Source organism: Amblyomma americanum, chromosome 9, assembly GCF_052857255.1.
Source record: "Amblyomma americanum isolate KBUSLIRL-KWMA chromosome 9, ASM5285725v1, whole genome shotgun sequence".
Taxonomy (NCBI): Eukaryota; Metazoa; Arthropoda; class Arachnida; order Ixodida; family Ixodidae; genus Amblyomma; species Amblyomma americanum.
In genome coordinates this window covers 67,953,976-67,973,248 of record NC_135505.1, presented here as the reverse complement: position 1 = coordinate 67,973,248, position 19,273 = coordinate 67,953,976, and the positions used below count along the sequence as shown (strand labels likewise).

General features: G+C 46.1%; 1 pseudogene; it reads left to right on the top strand.

Moving 5' to 3' along the window:
- Positions 1-18,344: 18,344 nt before the first annotated feature.
- Positions 18,345-18,693, top strand: LOC144104191 (large ribosomal subunit protein eL37 pseudogene; annotated as a pseudogene).
- Positions 18,694-19,273: the final 580 nt, after the last annotated feature.

Genomic DNA, 19,273 nt, shown 5'->3' with positions numbered 1-19,273 from the left:
ACTGAGAACGCAATCCACAGTGCTTTCGAACGTCCCACGGCTCTTTCCATTCTTGATGACGTCACCATTCCACCCAGTTCGAGCGTTGTGGTCTCTGTCGGCACGAAGACGCTGCGAAAGTTTGAAGGTGTCGTCGAAAGCAAACCAATTATGCTTTTCGACCGCTGCCTTGCTGTCGCCAGAGGGGTCGTTTACCTCGAAAACGGAGAAACCGAAGTCCTGCTTACGAATTTTGGCAGTGAGCACCAACATCTTAGCCTTGGGACTACTGTGGCCCACGTTCATGGCATCGCCGACATTCGACGAGCGCCCAGTCTTGCCATGGTGTCGTCAACGGAAGTTCACACCGGTGTTCCCGACTTCCAGTACGACATTAACCCCGCACTTTCGCCGCAGCAGGGAGGCCAAGTAGAAAACCTCCTCCAGCGCTACGGCGATATCTTCTCGACTTCTTTCCGCGTCGGCAGAACACACTTGGCCAAGCATCGGATAATTACAGATGACGCCGTGCCCCCTCTCAGACAGTCACCTTACCGCGTGTCTTCCACCGAACGCGCCGCAATCAGCCGTCAAGTTAAGGAGATGCTTCGAGACGACGTCATTCAGCCCTCTCGTAGTCCCTGGGCGGCACCAGTTTGTCCTCGTGAAGAAAAAAGATGGTACACTGCAGTTTTGTGTGGACTACCGTCGCCTAAACAAAGTAACTAAAAAAGATGTTTATCTCCTTCCTCGAATCGACGATGCTCTCGATCGCCTCTGCTATGCAAAATATTTCTCATCCATGGACCTCAAATCAGGATATTGGCAAATCGAGGTAGATGAACGGGACCGAAAAAAACCGCATTTATAACTCTGTACAGGCTCTATGAGTTTAAGGCAATGCCATTTGGATTGTGCTCTGCACCCGCGACGTTCCAACGGCTGATGGACACAGTTCTGGCAGACCTGAAGTGGCAGACATGCCTCGTCTACCTTGATGACGTTGTTGTGTTCTCCCCAACGTTCGAGGAGCACCTTCGGCGCCTTGAAGTTGTGGTGCAAGCCATAAAGTTATCTGGGCTAACGTTAAAAAATGAGAAATGCCGCTTTCCTTACACTGAGCTAAAGTTCTTGGGTCACGTCGTCAGTTGCGAGAGAGTTCGGCCTGACCCGGACAAAACCAAAGCTATTGCCAATTTCCCTCCATCACAGGACCAAAAGAAAGTCCGCCGCTTTCTAGGATTATGTGCCTACTACCGTCGCTTTGTGAAAGATTTCGCTCAAATCGCAGAGTCCCTGACGCGTTTGACAAGGACAGACACGCCTTTCACGTGGGATGCCCCTCAAGCACAAAGATTTTAAACTCTTCAACGCCACCTGCAAGGATCTCCAGTTCTGGCTCACTTCGACGAAAACGCAGATACGGAGCTTCATACTGACGCAAGCAACGTAGGTCTGGGTGCCGTTCTGGTTCAAATCCACAGCAGTCGAGAGCGAGTCATCGCTTACGCCAGCCGCTCTTTGTCTCGCGCTGAAGCTAACTACTCAGTAACTGAGAAAGAGTGTCTAGCGATCGTGTGGGCGACGTCGAAATTTCGACCCTATCTTTATGGAAAACGTTTTACTGTAGTTACGGACCATCATGCCTTGTGTTGGCTTGCGACCCTCAAAGATCCATCAGCCCGCCTTGTCAGATGGAGTCTGCGCCTCCAAGAATACGACATGACAGTGGCGTACAAGTCCGGCCGGAAACACTCGGATGCCGATTGCCTCTCGCGTGCCCCTGTCGAATCCCCAACGGATGACGGCAACTACGACGACGACATCACCTTAAATGCGATCAGTGCAACGAGCCTTGCTGACAAACAATACGCCGACCCAGAACTTCGGGACCTCATTGAGTTTCTTAACGGGACCCGCCCGACTGTCCCGAAGGCTTTCAAGCGCTCGGTAGATTCTCTGCGTTCGCCATGGTGTCCTCGTAAAGACAAATTTCGCCGCAAACAATCAGCAATACCTTATTGTTATACCGACGAACCTGAGGGACGAAATCTTTCAAGCTTCACACGATGAACCGACTTCTGGACATTTGGGTGTAGCCCGCACGCTTGCAAGAATCAAAGAGAAGTATTACTGACCCCGCCTTCAGTCGGACGTTTCACACTACGTCAGAACGTGCCGAGGCTGTCAGCGTCGCAAAGTGCCCTCAACAAAACCTGCTGGATTCTTGAAGCCTATAGCACCACCATCGCGGCCTTTCCAGCAGATCGAGATGGACATGCTGGGCCCGTTCTCTCTTTCTCATTCGGGAAACAAGTGGGTCACCGTGGCAACTGACTATCTGACCCGATACGCGGAAACAGCTCTGCCAAGTGCCACAGCCCTTGACGTAGCAAAATTTTTCATCCATCAGATCGTTTTGCGTCTCGGTGCCCCGGAGGCCCTAATCACCGACAGGGGTACAGCTTTCATGGCTGACCTCCTACAGCAGATTTTACTCCACAGTCATAAAGACCACCGAAGGACGAAATCTTATTACCCTCAGACGAACGGTTTAACGAAACGCTTAAACAAAACGCTAGGTGACATGCTCTCCATGTATGTCGACGTTCAACACAAAACTTGCGACGAAGTGCTCCCATACGTCACCTTTGCATACAATACGGCCGTTCAGGAAACGACAAACATGCCACCGTTCCGTCTCGTTTACGGCCGCGACGTGACCACAATGCTAGGCGCCATGTTACCGCATATGGACGACATCGACCCGAATGCGGATCTTCACACCTTCCTGCACCTCGCTGAAGAGGCTCGTCAGCTGGTCAGGGTGAGGTTTCTAGACCAACAATGCCGAGATGCCCAACACTATAACCTCCGACGCCGTGATGCTCGGTACTCATCAGGAGACCGTGTGTGGGTCTGGTTTCCCATTCGCCGACGCGCACTTAGCGAAAAGCTCCTCTGCCGCTATTTTGGACCTTACAAAGTCATCAGGCCACTTGGAGACCTGAACTATGAGGTCGTTCTTGACGGCTTTCAGAAGACTCGGCACTCCCAGCACCCTGAGGTGGTACACGTTGTCCGCCTCAAGCCTTACTACGAGCGGTAGCGCTAGAGCTAGACTTACGGCCGCACAACACGTGAACTTCCCTTGGTGAACGTTTTTTTTTTCAACACACCGGCTACGCATCGGGACGATGCTCTTTTTTTTCCGGGGGCCAGTGACACAGTGCATTCCGCATTTTCGCTTAGCGCTGACCTGAAGCACGCGCCGTCTCGAAGAAGAGGAAGCGGAGGTGTCAGCGATCTTGAGCTGTGGTGCAGACGTTCGTCGGATCCTGCGTTCCTCCGGGATCTCCGGAAACACAGAAAAAGAGAAAACTGCCTGCCTGCGTTGCCCTTCCTTAAGCGGTCATTGCTCCAGCTTGTAATTTGAAGCGCCTTTTATTTTCTATATCTTCAATTCGTATCAATAAAATTCCCTTAAAAGTTTGCGAATGTACTCCAGAGGGTCAGGGTTGTGTTGTCCCGCCGTTCACAGGCCGCAATTGACTTAAAGCCGCCCCCTACATTTTTTATTCTGTGCCTTTATGTTTCATTAGGATGCCCCATTTTAAGAAACCTTATTAAAATGTATCAGAATATCGGACATAAACAAACCGCAAATGATTTTCGTCTTTGCTACTAGCTATAAAGCCCAAGGTGCGAATTTGTTTAGCAACAGCGGACGGCTCCTGCGTCCCTAATTGGAACGCCGTTGTAAACATCACACGCTAAGGTTGATGCCTGCCCTTCCTCAGGTTCCAAGTGCCAGGGGTCACCGTTCGCTAAGGATTTTCCAGACAGGCCTGAATTTTGAGAAGTTGCAGCAAGGTGCCTTCGCTAAGCTGATCAGCACTTCTATGAAAACGGCATACGCATGCATTTACAGAACGCTCTTCCCAGCTTAGCAAAATTGACGCCTCAAGTATCAATTTTCGATTGACGCCAGAAACAACTGGAGGAAAAGAGGAGGTGTAGGATCAAATCGAAAGAGAATATTCAGTCCAGTCTTTCCCACGCGAAGGTAAGATCGGCTAATGAGTCCAAAGTAGAGGATAATGCAAGGCAATGGTCATTTGGAACGTCGAGAAGCATACAAGGTGAAGACGCTACGACGCCCAGCGGAAGGACCGAAAGAACATTAACACAGACGTATGCACGCGTACATGCGCATTATGTGTGGATGCAAACGGGCAAGCACACAGCAAGCAATTCTAATGCTCACTCATCTGTTCGTAATTCGAGCGTAATGCTGTCCTCAGAGACTAAAGTAACGTGAGAGTCGAGAACGGTGGAGTACAGCTCTCAGCGCTAGATGCATAAGCTATGCTCTTTGAGCCCGCAGTCTCCGGAGTGGCGTTGCATAACCACTGTGAATTCTGTGCTCGGGTCACTTGTTCATCAGTTCCATTGGCATGTTGCTTCAACTGGAGGTGCACTGGTCGCAGTCTCACAGCACAAACTTTTCTATGCCGCCGATTCCTCGTTTTGCTACGGCTATTCCTAAGCGCACAGGATGGCTACGTGACTAGAAACTATATATTACCATACCCATTCCCTTCGTTCGAAAAGGCGCCAATTAGTAGAGTGAGAAGAAATAATCTTCAAGAGCGATAGACAACAGGACCAGACAGGCAAAGAGACAAACACGGCGCTGGAAATTGATTCTTGTCATAGAGCACCAACTTGTCAAGTAAGCGACGTAACTCTTGAAAGCAGTGGCTACGCGGAAAGGTTGCCGCATTTCAGCTATGAAGTACATTTATGATCAACCTGCGGTTGATTTACACCGAAATAAAATAAATAAGTAGAAACAATCCCCTGTGGTTTCATTTGTTTCGGTGGCTGTTGTAGTCCTTCATTTATGTTTTCCCCAGTGACCTTACCACGCCGATACTAAAAATATATAGAGCGCAACTTAAAACAGACAAGTACAAAGAGGAGACCAGACGCACGAGCGCTTACTTTGAAGTGACGTTTATTGACAGGAACAGTTACTTAAATGCTTAACACAAAAACCAAAAGATGTGAGACATACGGGCGTTAACTCTTCAAAAATTGCAATTCCGCTTTTGTAAGGACAACCGAGGACGCAATAATACAGGAATCTTGCCGCATGGCTATCTCAGCAGCCTCTACTATATCACGTACTGTCTGGTAAGAGTGCCTATACACCACAGAACAGCTGGTAAGATCTGGTTCGCACGCCTTTTCGATGTCGGTGTCTTCGTCTTCTTTGCATCAACGATGATACTGCGCCAAATTTCCGGTGCCCGTTTCGTGGGTTCTACATTTGTGTTCGTTAAACCCCTCGTTCAAACACCTTCCCGTCTGACCAACGTAAATTTTCCGCATGAAAGAGGAATGGAGTGCACCATGCCTTCAACACATGGAACTAATGGCTCCTGATATGCTATGGTACCGCTCCTACATTCCTCATTCCCGCTGTTCACACGCGCTACCAGCTTCTGTAGCTTTATAGGGGTCGAGAAGACGACGTTCACGTCGCGACGGCGGCCCATCTTCTTGAGTCGGTGCGCCACGTTGCGAACATAAGGGACCACGACTGCCTTCCTTCCTTCGCGCGCTAGCTGTTGTCTATCAAGGTTGCTCGCAGGAGCTTCTTGCTTTTCTTCCTTCAAAAGCCCTTCAACAACACACGCAACTGTGGGCGAAGAGTACCCATACACCGGCATAATTTTTAATCATGAATTACCAACTAGCCCATACCCTTACCTAAAGCCGATACAACAAGCGTTGATAAAACCCTTGACCAGTTTACTTGACAGTTTCATGAAAAAGATCCTCTACATCTGTCAAGAAGATGTACTGATTAACAACCTGACACAAGAATAATTGCGACAAAGAAAGAGAACCAGAGCGTAGCCGGCAATAATCCGTGCTACTTTTATTGACATACGATGAGGCCCCGATCAACACTGCAAACACCCAGAGTAGCTTTTGTATATTAGTCGCTGGATGTAGAAACTCTTGCAGCACCTAAGGCTCTTTTCACAAGAAAAAAATTATGCGTGGTTAGGGAAGCAAACCTTGGCATTTCTTGTGTTAAAAATTTTTTTGCTATTTTCCTCAACTCCTTTGTTTTCAGTTTCATGTGAATTCCTGTGAATGCAGCTTTCAACTCGAATTTCGAGATACTTTGTTGTAGTCGATAAGCAATCCATATCCTACAGTACCAGAAGCTTTGTTTCCTGCCCCCTTTGAGTAACACCTTCTCGAACAGTGCTCACATATTCACAGATTTTCAAGTCGCATGTCGAGCGTATACAAGCGGCCGTGTTCCAAGACAAGCAGTAGGAGTCTGGGACACACTCTCCATCAGAACCATGTCATCACCTGGGTTCATGGCCACGAGGGCCTAGACTGAAGTGTCAAGGCGGACACGTTAGCTCGAGAATATTCTCACCGAGGAGCGCCATCCCCTCCTGCCCCATAACCTTTATCCTCCCAATTCGCCACTAAGCTCGAAACCCAAAGCCTTAATAGACGCCTATACCTTCTCCCTCATCCGTCCCTCTTCTCTGAATACTCCTGCCTCGTGCGGCGCCTTGATATAAACCCCTATCTAAACTTACGCGATTTACATAACCTACACCCTACACTTTATGAAGACCAATGTCTATGGTGCGGCGACACCTCAACTCTAACACATATCGCTTGGATATCTTCTAAAAAACTTCACCGTCAGAAGCCACGTAATGTGTCCCTGGTGCTGTGGGAGATGAAGCTGACCAGCGGACGGCTCGACGGCAAGGAAGCGCTCCTCCAATCCCTCTACCGCAAGCCTACTCAATTTGGCCGAGTGACACAACACCAACTAAACATACAAAAATTGTTGAGCGTATTTGAATATTAGTGAACTTTTACGACACAAGGGCATCTGCAGCGAAAGAGCGCCAGAGCACAAGGTATTTTTCGTTTGGCTCAAGGTGGGGTCAAAGACCCATTTCCCAAGATTTTCACCCTGAGTGAGCCGAGCTCCGGGCAGGTAAAGAATGGGAGTCGTATGCTCAACCACTAGGCCACCGCTGAATAACATTTTTCTTGTCTAAACAGAAAATGGCTACGTCACTGGGATATGCTAACACGTGTACTTCATGTGGCTGCAACAGAAATCCTCAAGCTCAAATATTTAGGAAGATACCCATACAAAAGGTTTCGGTGTAAAGCCGCAGCAAACATCCCGCATGTTCAACTGCCAGTCTTTCAGGCTCTGCTTTGGATTACGTCGTCTTCATCAAGTTACATGCGTGTGCAATGAATTTAAAACATACTGCTATCGCAATGCCCTGTTTGTGACTTAAGCAGCCTCGGAATTTTTCTCGGTGCCGCCTGATCTCCCGGGGCTATTCACTAGCGCCACCCGCCACATTAACGAGACAAGTGAGATGGTCTGCGATACCGCAAGCCCGCGCGGAACTAGATGAAATCGTGATATCAGTAGCTCTGCCAGAACTAACTGGCATTAGAGGTCTCATTAACGCCATGTGGTGCTGTTTTCTTGGAATGTCAAAGGAATATTTTTCCGATGACATTATTACACCACTAAATCACATTAATGTGCGCAAGTAATGAAAAAATTGTTTTAACAATCCTCGTTATCCATGGCTGTTCACTTCATTGACATATATGTTCTGACAAGCATTTCTTTTTCCACAGCATTGTTGGCTTAATTTAATGAGGGTGCCAGGTGGGGCAGTCTTGACCCAATTTGGGGCATTAAAATGTTGTCGCAAAGCTGAAGCTCTGGGTTTGTGAACATCTTAGACGCGAGGCTTGCGGTATTAAAGGACATTCCACGGCCGCCATAATGGTCTAAAATGGTCGCGGTAAACTCCCTCAAGATTAGGCTTTGCGCAAGATAAACAAACTCGAGAGTAAAAAGATGGACAGCTACCCCAAAAGCTGAGTTCGCAGAGCACGGCATGTGAAATGTGGAGGTCGTGGGTTTGTATTCCACTGGTGTAATGTGATTGCCTCTCTTAAACTTTCTGACACAATATTTTTCAAATTAGGAATTTTATGACTGCGGATTTGAAAATTGATCAAACCAAATCACAAATATAACCGCTGCGATTCCGTTGAATGCAATTATCGATGATGATGATGATGGTTACAGATTTTTTTGTTGTGCAAGGGCAATTAGGTTCAAAGAGCGCCATTGTATCCCCGGTGTGTACTCGGTGGCACTGAGGATCGAACCCCACACCTCCCGCAAGTGGGGCGGATGTTCAATAACTTAGACACCATTGCGGTAGCCAAGTTGAGTTACGGTTCAGTTCGTTCACCTGTATCCATTAGAAGGTGTCATTTTTCTGCACCCTCTTCTGCTCAATGTGTCCAGAACACTCATTTGAAGGAGGGCCCATAGGTTCACTCTTCTTACGTAAAGAGCAGAATTAATATAAGTGTGGTTTTCACCTTTTCTTCCTGCGTTGTCATTGGGTCGGCCTGTAAGTTCGCATTCTAACACTGTAATTTGAATTTGTATCCTGGTCGTAGCAGAAGGCGTGTTCAGTCCTTTTTAAACTTCGTCTTCCCATGTCTTCTCCATTTCTGCCAAAAATAGCTCATAAGGCCTTTTTATTGACTATCGCTGTTGGCTATCGCATAAACGTTTTTGCTGCCACTCTACCGCCTCTACGATGAAACCAAGCACGTTGGGCCAAAGAGTTCGATGGCATCACACTGGCCGGTGTGAATCCATCGAACTGCACTGGTATTCAGGTTGTTCAAAGCAACGCTGTTTCGGAAACGATTTTGACGACGGCACGCTCAAGAGCAAGCACATAGCTTATTTTTAATTTTAAGGAGCGTGCGTTCGTAAAGTTGATCGGCTAGTGGTATTGTGAATACCAAGCAGACCTAAAAGTGTCATCATAGTTAATTATGTCGCTTTCTGCACTAGCCACACCTCAGTTTCACCGCAGTGAGATGTGTGTGGTTGACTTTTGTTGTTCCCTTCATGGCGAATGTAAGACGTCTATTAGGCAGGTAGCAAAAGCACCGAAAACTAATCTTGTGAGAAAACATTATTGCATGTGTTACGGATTGGCGACTGCGGGCAACTAAACTTGAGAAATATTAGCAGACATGTGGTAAGACCACTTCTGCGATCAAGTTGTGTATGAATTTAAATTTCTACCCTCAGTAAGTTTTTGTACAATCATAGGATGTGACAGGATTCGTAAGATTAGAACTATCATCGTGATGAAGCAACCTTAAATATGCGAAGGATCTTAAAGGCCGGTGATCCATGCGGTCTTCGCTTTTACCAGTAGATGCGGCTTCAAGGGGAAGTTTTCCCTCTGTTCTTTGATTGATCAAATATGTTCCTTTGCAGTAAATTACGACATAGAGGGAACGATTACGATAGCACAATTGCGAGAATATGAAAAGCCAAAATAGCCACTGCGTGTACTGTCTTGATGCCATTTTGTGTGTTATATAGGAATAAAATTGTGTGTCTTTGGTTGTTCTCTCAATATATTTCGTTTAAATGCATACCTTTTTCTAGTTTACAGTGCTCGTCTTGTGTGATGTCGTGTAGTGCTTTTTCTTGGAATACCTTTTGTAGCAGCGGTTTCAGTTGCAATCTGTTTAGTTTTGTTCAGTATAGTTTATTCTGTGCACAACCGCTGAAAGTGCCAATTTGTTTCTTGTTCTGAAAGACAAAAACCCTGCTTCAGTCCATTAGTAGTACACAACGGTTCCGGCGAAAGATGAACTTTCTGTACGCGAAGCGAGCTGAAAGAAATGGTGCGGATAGCTGCAACGTCCGGGAACTCTCATAGCCCGAAAAATGGCTGTACAAGAAAAGCTTTAGGTGTCTGGTGGCTCGGGCAGCTCCGGGTGTTTTCTCACACCTATGCAGCTCAACCCAACAGCCATACACTCACCTCCACTTTCAGGAAGGACACCCGTGAATGATGATCCATCTCCAATCTCTTGGAATTCCCCTCCACCAGTAGTCCACATATCTAGAAAAAGAAAAAAATGATGATGAAATCTTTTCTAAGGAGGAACGACAACGTAGCCAAATGAAAAGCGAATTGTCCAACCAATACTGATCGCGAAGAGTTGTCCCCTGGCATCGCATGAACGTCCCGTCATTTTTCACACCGACAGATCACTGCTCGACTATTATAGCGACATTCTTGAGATGCCTCGCCCGCACCACTTGCTGCGCCGGCGTCAAGCATCATTTAGAGCGGGGGGGGGGGGGGGGGGGGTTAATGACAAGTAAATATTTGCAGATTCTACAACACCGATGATCTAATGAAGTGGAATATATCTCCCGTATATGAAAATGGTATTGACATTCAGCAGCTTTCTCACACTTCTACGGAAGGTTTTTGTATAAATCGTCTCTCTATTATTGCGAAAGAATTGAAGAGCATGCCAGCTATTTTGACGCTGAATATTGCGTAGTAAAACACTGTTTATGATGCGCTCTGTAAAGGTTTTCTTGAGTCTAACCAACAGCTAAAAAATTCCACAGCATTGATTCATTGCTGCTGCGTAGAATGAATACACCCAAACGATGTCAGCACAACGTCTTTCTAAACGCGTTTCTTTGAGTTAGTTTTTCTGCCGTGGCCCATGAATCCGACCAAGTTGTAAACATCAGCTCTACGTGAAACCTCGTAAGCTCGTGAGCTGATCAAGCGCACACCTTGTCAGAGTGTTTGAGGCCTCGGTGTAGGCTTGGCTTGTCTACATTCTGTAAATGGCACTAAATAAGATCGAAACTTCTTTCCTCACAGCCGCTGCTTATAAAGTCGATTAGTCTATTTATTTCAGCTCGTAGAGCTTAATGTTATCGAACCTGCTTTACTTTCCCTAGAAGTATATGTTTACATTTGGCGCTGGATGCAATTTTGAGTACAGCCGCATCAGTAGGTGTTTATTCTGCGCCTCTAAGAGGTCGTTTAAGAGGCGTCCAATACCAGAAACTACGCTAAAATAAATTCTAAAGCAGGGCAGTTAACACATCGCACCACCATTGTGCTCTTGGTGGAAGCCATAAAAACCGCGGTTTATTCCTCGTAACCCCATGGGGATGAGTTCACGTCTGGAATTGGTATACCGTAGTTAACACCATACGCAAAGGGAGGCGCCTTAATACCCACGGCTTCAAACTGTCAGGTGTCACTGTTCGCGAATGTTCTTGTTGATATGCCTGAGCTAGCGGAAGTTGCCGATAGGTCTGTTCATTAAACCAACTAACATCCGCTGGTAAAAGGAATCCAGATGTCGGTGGAGAGCGCCGCTCATTCAGGGATCATCAAATTAGGTGCCCCAATATTCAGTTTTTGGCACGTGATCAGAAAGATGGAAGAAATAATAAAGGCGTGAGCTCAGATGCGAAAACAATCTCTCTCCCAATTTTTACAACGTACGGGTAAGGAGCTAACGAGCTAAGGTGGGAAGATGAATCCGCCGTAACTTTTATTTGGGACATCAGGAATTTGTTACAAAGTTTGCCGGAAAAACCGACAAAACTTAGTGACACACATGCTAGAACGCGCATAAAATGCGCATCCAAGCGCCCGCAGTGAATTTTTTTCACCTTCTCCATGGCTTTTTTTTCTGCTATTCTTTCTAGGCGAACAGGAAGGCTGCGCATCTGTAGACTATACTTTGCCATGTTCCACTCTCTTCTGTTGGAAAGCCGCTAGTGAGGAGTGATATATCGGTTAGCGAAGTAATATTTCAATGAAATTTGTCGTTTTGTATTATAGGGGTTGACGTCACGAAAAGCGACTCATGTTATTAGAGCCACCATAGTGGACGACTTTGGAGAATTTAGACCACCTAAGGCTCCTTTTATATGCACTGACATTGCGCACTACACAGGACTCTAGAAGGGTGGCAGATTGGGCGAGTTGGTGTTCAATTGTAACAAGAAAATTCAAACAGCTCTAGACAACCGGACCAGAAAGAGGAGACAGTCCAAGCCCACAGATGCAGAGAGGCTGGTTTTCCAGATTCCGTATTTGTGGCTGTTGGAAATAAGGTTATCGAAGCACAGAAATGTTCAGGACCGCCCCAAGAAAATGTTGACGGGAAAAAAATTGCTGTCATGCCTTATGTGCACGCGTTGTCGCATCGTTTTAAGAGGCTACAGGCCAAGTACGGCGTGAAAGTAATTTTTTGTCTGCTCCTAATGGGCTGGGTAAGTTAGGGGCAGCAGTTCATAGGAAGCAGGAACGCTTTAAACGGAATACTGCCTGCAAGGTAAATCATGTAATTATGTTCATCAGTTGGAAGATGGGCGTTGTTTACCAAATTCCTCTATCATGTGGTCGTACTTACATAGGCCAGACAGGACGTTACATCAATATTAGACTCATGGAGCATGCCAATTCATTGGATAAAAAAGGCTCTAACCTGGCAAAGCATTGCAGTGTGTGTAAATGTGTACCTTTCTTTGACGAAGCAGGATTTTTATTTTTGCATAGTGACAAGACTACCAGAGAAGTCGCCGAAGCAATCCATATCATCAGAAAGCAGAACTTCTTTAATTTTGTCAGCGAAATAAATAACATTGCTGCACGAAGGGTAGATTTGAAGGCAGGTACATGACGTGCAAATGTTGACATTTTGGAGTTTTTATCTGATCATCGATGCATGACCATGCGCATGTGTGACCAGTTTTGTACGTATAAATTGACTTCTTCCTTCAAATAAATCAGTTGTAAGTTCAGCGCCGTGTTTGTCTCCTCCTCTTTCTGGACCAGTTGTCTAGCGCTGTTTGAATTTTCTTGTTAACAGGACTCTAGGATTACTCCTCCATCTAAATACGACCAACAAGGGCGGAATCGAACCAACAACTTTCAATTCAGCAGCCGAACACCATAACCGCTGAGCTACATGGCGGCTTTTTCAAATAAGTGTTATCCGCGGGATTGTTGCCGCATTTGAACGTATGGGTCTCCACTCATTTCTGTCGTACTGCAGAATCGAATGATTCCGGCTGTGGCAACCACGCGTGAAGAATTTTTGATGCAAAAGTTCTTTGAAGTGTCAATAAGAGCTTCAAGTAACGCTTTTTTTTACAATTAGAAATATTTTGGCGGCTAGCTAAAGAGGTTTGAAAGCACGGAACGTTGTTGGAAGGAGTCTGTGCCAGTTGATAACTGAAGATAACTGTGGTACCCGGGCAATAAAAAGACCAGAGAATTGAAGAGACTATGCACCCGCTTACAAGTAAAGTTGGAAGCATAACATTTCTCCGATTGCGTTTTTCTTACCTCTGCTTTCGGTTTGTCGCCGTTTCTTAAGATGTAAATTGTCACGAATATAGCAGGAGATGGGGGAGAAAATAACTAACCGCTTGCATTGCCTGCCGGGCCCGCAAACTCCCGCTAGCTGCTCTACAACCTACGTATACAATCCGACCATGCCGCTGAGGATACGCATCCTCAATCTGTTTCTGATCGATCCCTAATTTTCTTTCCAGAGGTGCAAAAACACGGCAGAAAAGCTTCTAAGGCTTGTCAGGTTATGCCTCGTTATCATTTCTGATTTATCGAATTCGACATCCATTAGACCAGCACGGTGCTGGCCGACTGTGATCAGCAACGTGGACGGCACAAATTGAAGAACGTGACTGTGCACACTACAGCTGCTAGTCTGCTGAATGCTATGGTCCTAATTTTTTCTAGTCTTAATCGCACGGCGCAATTTACGTTCCTTTCTACTCACTGACCAGCCGAACAGTACGCCCTAATTAATGGCCTCAAGAAAATGCGGAGCAACAGGCACCTAATTGCAAGCCAAGTTAGTGTCGAACAGCGCCAGACTTTGCCAAGTGTAGTAAGTTTATTTTCACTGCTATTTGCTACGCTGGGGCTATTCCTTCATTTGACAATATATGTCCAATAAGTAGGCAATCTTCATGTGTTTAAATATTAGTTCATGCACTGGAGCTCTCTTTTTTGTGCATGTCTCTTATTTATCACAGCTACCTAAAAAATATGAACTCGCAGCGACCGCCACCCTGAAGATTAAACCCACTTTCTCATACACCTCATTGAATATCAGATGTCATAATGAATGGGAAAGAAATTGCGAAGTGGTAAATGTTTACACATGCCGACGTCATGGTTCGGAAGAGGCATTACTTGAATTAAGAGCTCAATTTACTCCATTAACATTATTTTACAAAATCCGCCTCTATATTGAACCTGTAAGAAACGTTTGAAGGTAAGCAATACGATGTTCTAATATTTTTTTAATAGGCAGGAATAAGTTTTAATATAGCGCAGAACTAGACTCTCCTGGCGTAAACAGGAAATTTAAATAAAGGTATTATTATCATATTTTTCGCATTTTTCTTCCCAGTGGGTCTAAATGTCATTTCACATTCCGACGCATTTTTTTGAACTCCCATGCCAGCCATAGTCGAAGCCATCTTCAGTCACCGTTTAAGACTGCCTCTTTTTATCTCATAGCTATTTCTACCAAAACCTGCTGAAAATGCATATTTTCTCGGCTATGGTTGGAACTAGCACCAACACCGGCAACCGCCAATTTAAAGCGCCTTCGATAAAAGCTAACTTGGCTAAGGCAGCAATTCTCTGGAATTTGATGTCAGTGCGAAAACAATGGTTTCAGGGTCCTCGAAAGCCAACTTGTTTCGGGAGCGATTATCACAATGCCCCCAGTCAAGTTAAAGCGCACCGCACGCTTTCGTTTCTGATTTCGACTAATGTGCATACCTAATTCTGACCGGCAAATGGTGTCATGATTAACAATTATGCCTCTGACGTTCATCGCTGTAATGTTTTTTCCTTATAACTTGGTGGACCACGACAGCATATACTCAACAAATGCGTATTGTGGGATTTGTTTCATGGCACGGGAATTTAAATGAAGCTGTATCTGCGGGATGCAACAGGGCTGATATATAATTACGTGGCAAGAAATTACGGCGCGTGTCTCACGGATGAGTAACTACAGACAACTCTTCTTGAGAAATAGTGGCAAACACGTGGCTGCAGCACTTCGTAATCCTATGCCGGGCTTACGGATGCCCTTTTACTATCAAGCTCAGCACTGTTATGAAGTTAAATTTTTGGTGGTATGCGAAATTTGTACAATAATAAGGGGCGAAACGATGCAAAAACGAAACGAGTAAAACTGTCTTTTGTCGCAATATCGGAAGCTTCTCTGTAATGAAGCCTCAACGGAAATTGGAAGCCTCACCTACCTGCCTCACCAACTCGTTTGTTTTGGCAGTGAGCACAACCAAGACAGAAATTTTATTCGTTGAATTCGTTGAAATTTTGTTAAAAATATTTTTTCCTTATTAAGAAAATGTGACACAGAAGAAAGAAAACAGTGATAGAAGTAGAATAAAAGTTTGCTAACTCAAAATGCAAGTAGGCGTTAGTGACTTGGATTGTTGGTTGAATTTAAATATATAAACCCATTCAATTTTCGTATTTACAGAAGCCGTTTTTATGTTCACAGGCTGTGCGATTACGTGTACCTGCTTTAGTATCGGCCATTTTATCCTGCATGTTGCCTATTTTTGTTCAATAGTTTGTATCAATAAGTAAGAAAAGCAAAAAAAGAGAGATTTAGGTGCGCCTGCATAAAATGTCTGCACAAAGTGCAAATATTTTCTCACCGGACTAGACCAAAGTGCATTCATATCTGGTATCTTTGGTGTCAATTGTAATTTATAGTCTGTTTTTTAGTCTGAAGCAGATAGAATCTACTTTTTTGCGCCAGCACTGTAATGTGTTTTTGGCAGAGAAGCAGTAGTCTGCCTGTGCTGGTGAAGCATCCGTTTTTCGGAGTTCCTTGCGCATCGAGGAATCCTAAGGGCACTCCCAATGTCCTTATGGTGCCTACATTAGAGGACTTTTGGATTGGTGCATCTCTGAGCAAACGCCCGTCCACCTACCTTCTCCCAAAAGAAGCCTCCACCTGCAATGTCTTCTGCAGAAGCGAAAGGCAAAAAAGTCAGGGCAAAATGAGATGGAAATCCTCAATGGTAAGGCGGTCCCTGCAAACTTACATCCCATGAGATTATGCACCGCAAGTGGTATCAAACATCAGAATCATCTCCAAATGAAGGACGGAGCGCTAAGCGTGCTTAGGAGGAATGCGAGTCAGATAGGCATTCTGTATTGTTACGGGCCGACTTCTACCCAAATGTTGACATCGACTTATGGCTGGGGTCCGTAGTATGTTTCCCGCTGGAGAAACAATGAGGAGACAGGGTGGTTCAGCAAAATCAGCACGACAAATATGTTCAGGCTTGAAGCAGTGAAAGAGACGTCAAAAAGTAAAAGATTACGATGAAAGCAATACGACAGGCAAACCAGGCGGGCGCTCATGAATACACTTCTCGCTTTCAGTTCCCGCTTTTTCAAGCCAATAAGCAAGGCTCTTCATGAGTGCGGCCTTCGGGTAGTGTCGCTGAATCCGACTGCCTCAAAAATGTTTGCTTGACGACTTTCTTTTTCCATTATACCAATTTACTTATATCCACCACTAGGCACTCCCTAACGGTTAAAGGTGTTCCGCGCGAACTCCTGACATTAATCCCGCGCAAAAGCAGGCCTCCATGAAAGCCAGAACAGAGGGTGTCGTAGCAAACGATTGGCTGGTTGGGCGCCACCATGGATGCACACAGCCAAGGCGTCAGCGGGCTTCCGTAGACGGGAGCAGGGGTTGTCTGCTCTCTCACACTGGCGCCAATGCAGGTCACGGCGTGCGCTAGCCGCTAAATAGCCTTGTCTGAGAACGCGCTTCTCTTGGTTGCTTTGGTTGCTTTGTTGTTCTCCGGCGGTGCGGAGACCTCCTGGGCACTGATAACGGGACTAACCAGGCGTAGGCTTGTTGTGTAACTGAAGTCTTCGTGCGCGGAGGCTCAGGTGTGAAAAACAGATTCATAACAGTATTAATTTCAGCTTCGGCGGGAGGTTCGGTTTCGTTTCTGTTAAAGGTTTTTGACCTTGACCGTATGCCCACAGCAGAGTGGGCCAGTTTCCATCTGGAAGAGCCAAGCAGATATTAAAGAAAGATCGGAGAAATTAGTCAACACAGGCCTTTGTGCTGCCGCGTTGAGAAATTAGGATGCGGTAAATGCTTACCGATACCGGAGTGAAGTTCACATTTAGGCATGTCTCAACTCTATGCTTCCAATTCGCTCTGCTTGCTTTATTTGAGTGCAACAGCACCGCTCCATACGTGCAACACCGAGCAAAAATATTGACATCTGTCTTCTCTAGTGCTCCCAATTAACCCGAAGTTAACCGAGTTACTCGCGTAAGCTCAGGAAAGTTCGGAGGAGGGTCGAGCAAGCTGCAGCCAATGGGAGGGGGGCTTCGCACCACATAGGTCGCATAACCTTGTGGCCTCATAACAACCTGCTCTCGCAGGTGACAGTTAAAATAATAATTGGTCTCGAAGGGTTTCTCAGGAAGAGAAACATGGGTCGCACAACCACTACCGGTGGCTCTGTGAGAAAGAGTCACTTGCCAGTGCAGAGGCGCATCGCCTAACCGCTTCTACATTAGGCTAGTAGTGGGGTGAGTACTCGCAGCGACAAACGAATATAAGTAGAGAATGACTAATTATGCATATATGGACATCGGTTTGGTTTATGGTTAAGGGGGTTTTAACGTCCCAAAGCGACTCAGGCCATGAGAGACACTGTAGTTAAGGCCTCCGGGAATTGCGACCACCTGGGGTTCTTTATCGCGCACTGACATCGCACAGTACAAGGGCCTCTAGAATTTCGCCTGCATCGAAATCTGACCGCCGCGGCCGGGATCGAACCCGCGCCTTTCGAGCCAGCAGCCGAGCGCCATAACCACTCAGCCACCGCGGCGGCTGTGTAATATATATGGACATTAACGCCGTAAATCTATCGCGTGAAACCCTTAAGGCGGAGGTTAAGTGTGCCCTTCAAATAAAGGATGAACACCTGCTTTCGTACGTCTACTCGCTTTAACTGCCTAAACTCCTACCACTTTTTCTTACAAAGACAGCCTGCATAGTCCACCAGAAGGAAAGCTTTGAACCTAAGCACTGCAATGTTGTTTTATTTACTGAATCAACAGCAGTACACTCAAAATAGGCGCACAGCTCATTTCCTCAGACCTACACAACCAGCCAAAAAATGTGCTGTTTACTTCTTTTGCGTCTGCGCGTTCTTAATGAGTGTGCCTGTGAGCTCACATTCCAACGCTGCCACTTTGAATCTATAACCCAGTCGCATTCGAAGGCGCCTTCAGTAACTCTTGATCGTCAAGGTAGATCGGTAGATCGTCATTGGTAGATCGTCAAGATGACGAAAGGTACCTCCAGTTTTGGAAAACGGAGGAATAAGACCCACACGCTGTGCCGGCGTTGTGGGCGCAGCGGTTACCACATCCAGAAGTCGCGATGTGCTCAGTGCGGCTACCCCAACAGCAAGATGCGCCACTACAACTGGAGCGTCAAGGCTAAGAGGAGGAAGACCACTGGCACTGGCCGTCTCCGCCACCTCAGGAAGGTCTGGAGGCGTTTCAGGAACGGTTTCCGTGAGGGAGGTCTGCCGAAGTCCCAGAACCACGCTGTTGCTGGTGGATCAGCGTCTGGCGGCAAATAAATTGTATAAAGGCAACAAAGCTCTCACAATAAAAAAAAACTCTTCCCATTTCTTGGGGGTTCATTCCGTACGAAACTGAACGAAAGCATCAAGACTCATAGTAGCCAGTTTACAGCCCCGTCGATCAAACCATGAACATTGGATCAAAGAGCACTACAACTGTAGGTGATGTCGTAGAGTAATGCTGGTTTTGAGGCCCTCCGAACCAAAGCATTTCGAAAACGAATGCAACAAGGCCCAAAACCAAAAACAAGCGCACTGCAGACACTAGTGTCAGTTTGGACGACCGTGCATCCTTGATGCAGAGCGGCTGGTGTGGTGTTGATCACCTGTTAGATCATTGAAGTACAAGGCAGTAAATTCGCTCTCATTCGGCACGGGCGGTCACCTGAGCTTCAAGGCAATCTAGTGAATATTTTAGAGTTTTGTTCGCCTCTAGAGAAAAGAAAACAGTTACCTATAACATTTAACAGCGCTGAGATATAATTTCCTGTGAAGAAATTATTCGTATCTTGAGGATGAGTATTTGCCAAAGCCCGCTTGAGAAATATTCGGGAAACACCAGGTTGCAGCACTTTCTGAGGCAATGACGGGCTTTTGGCTGCCCTTTTTATC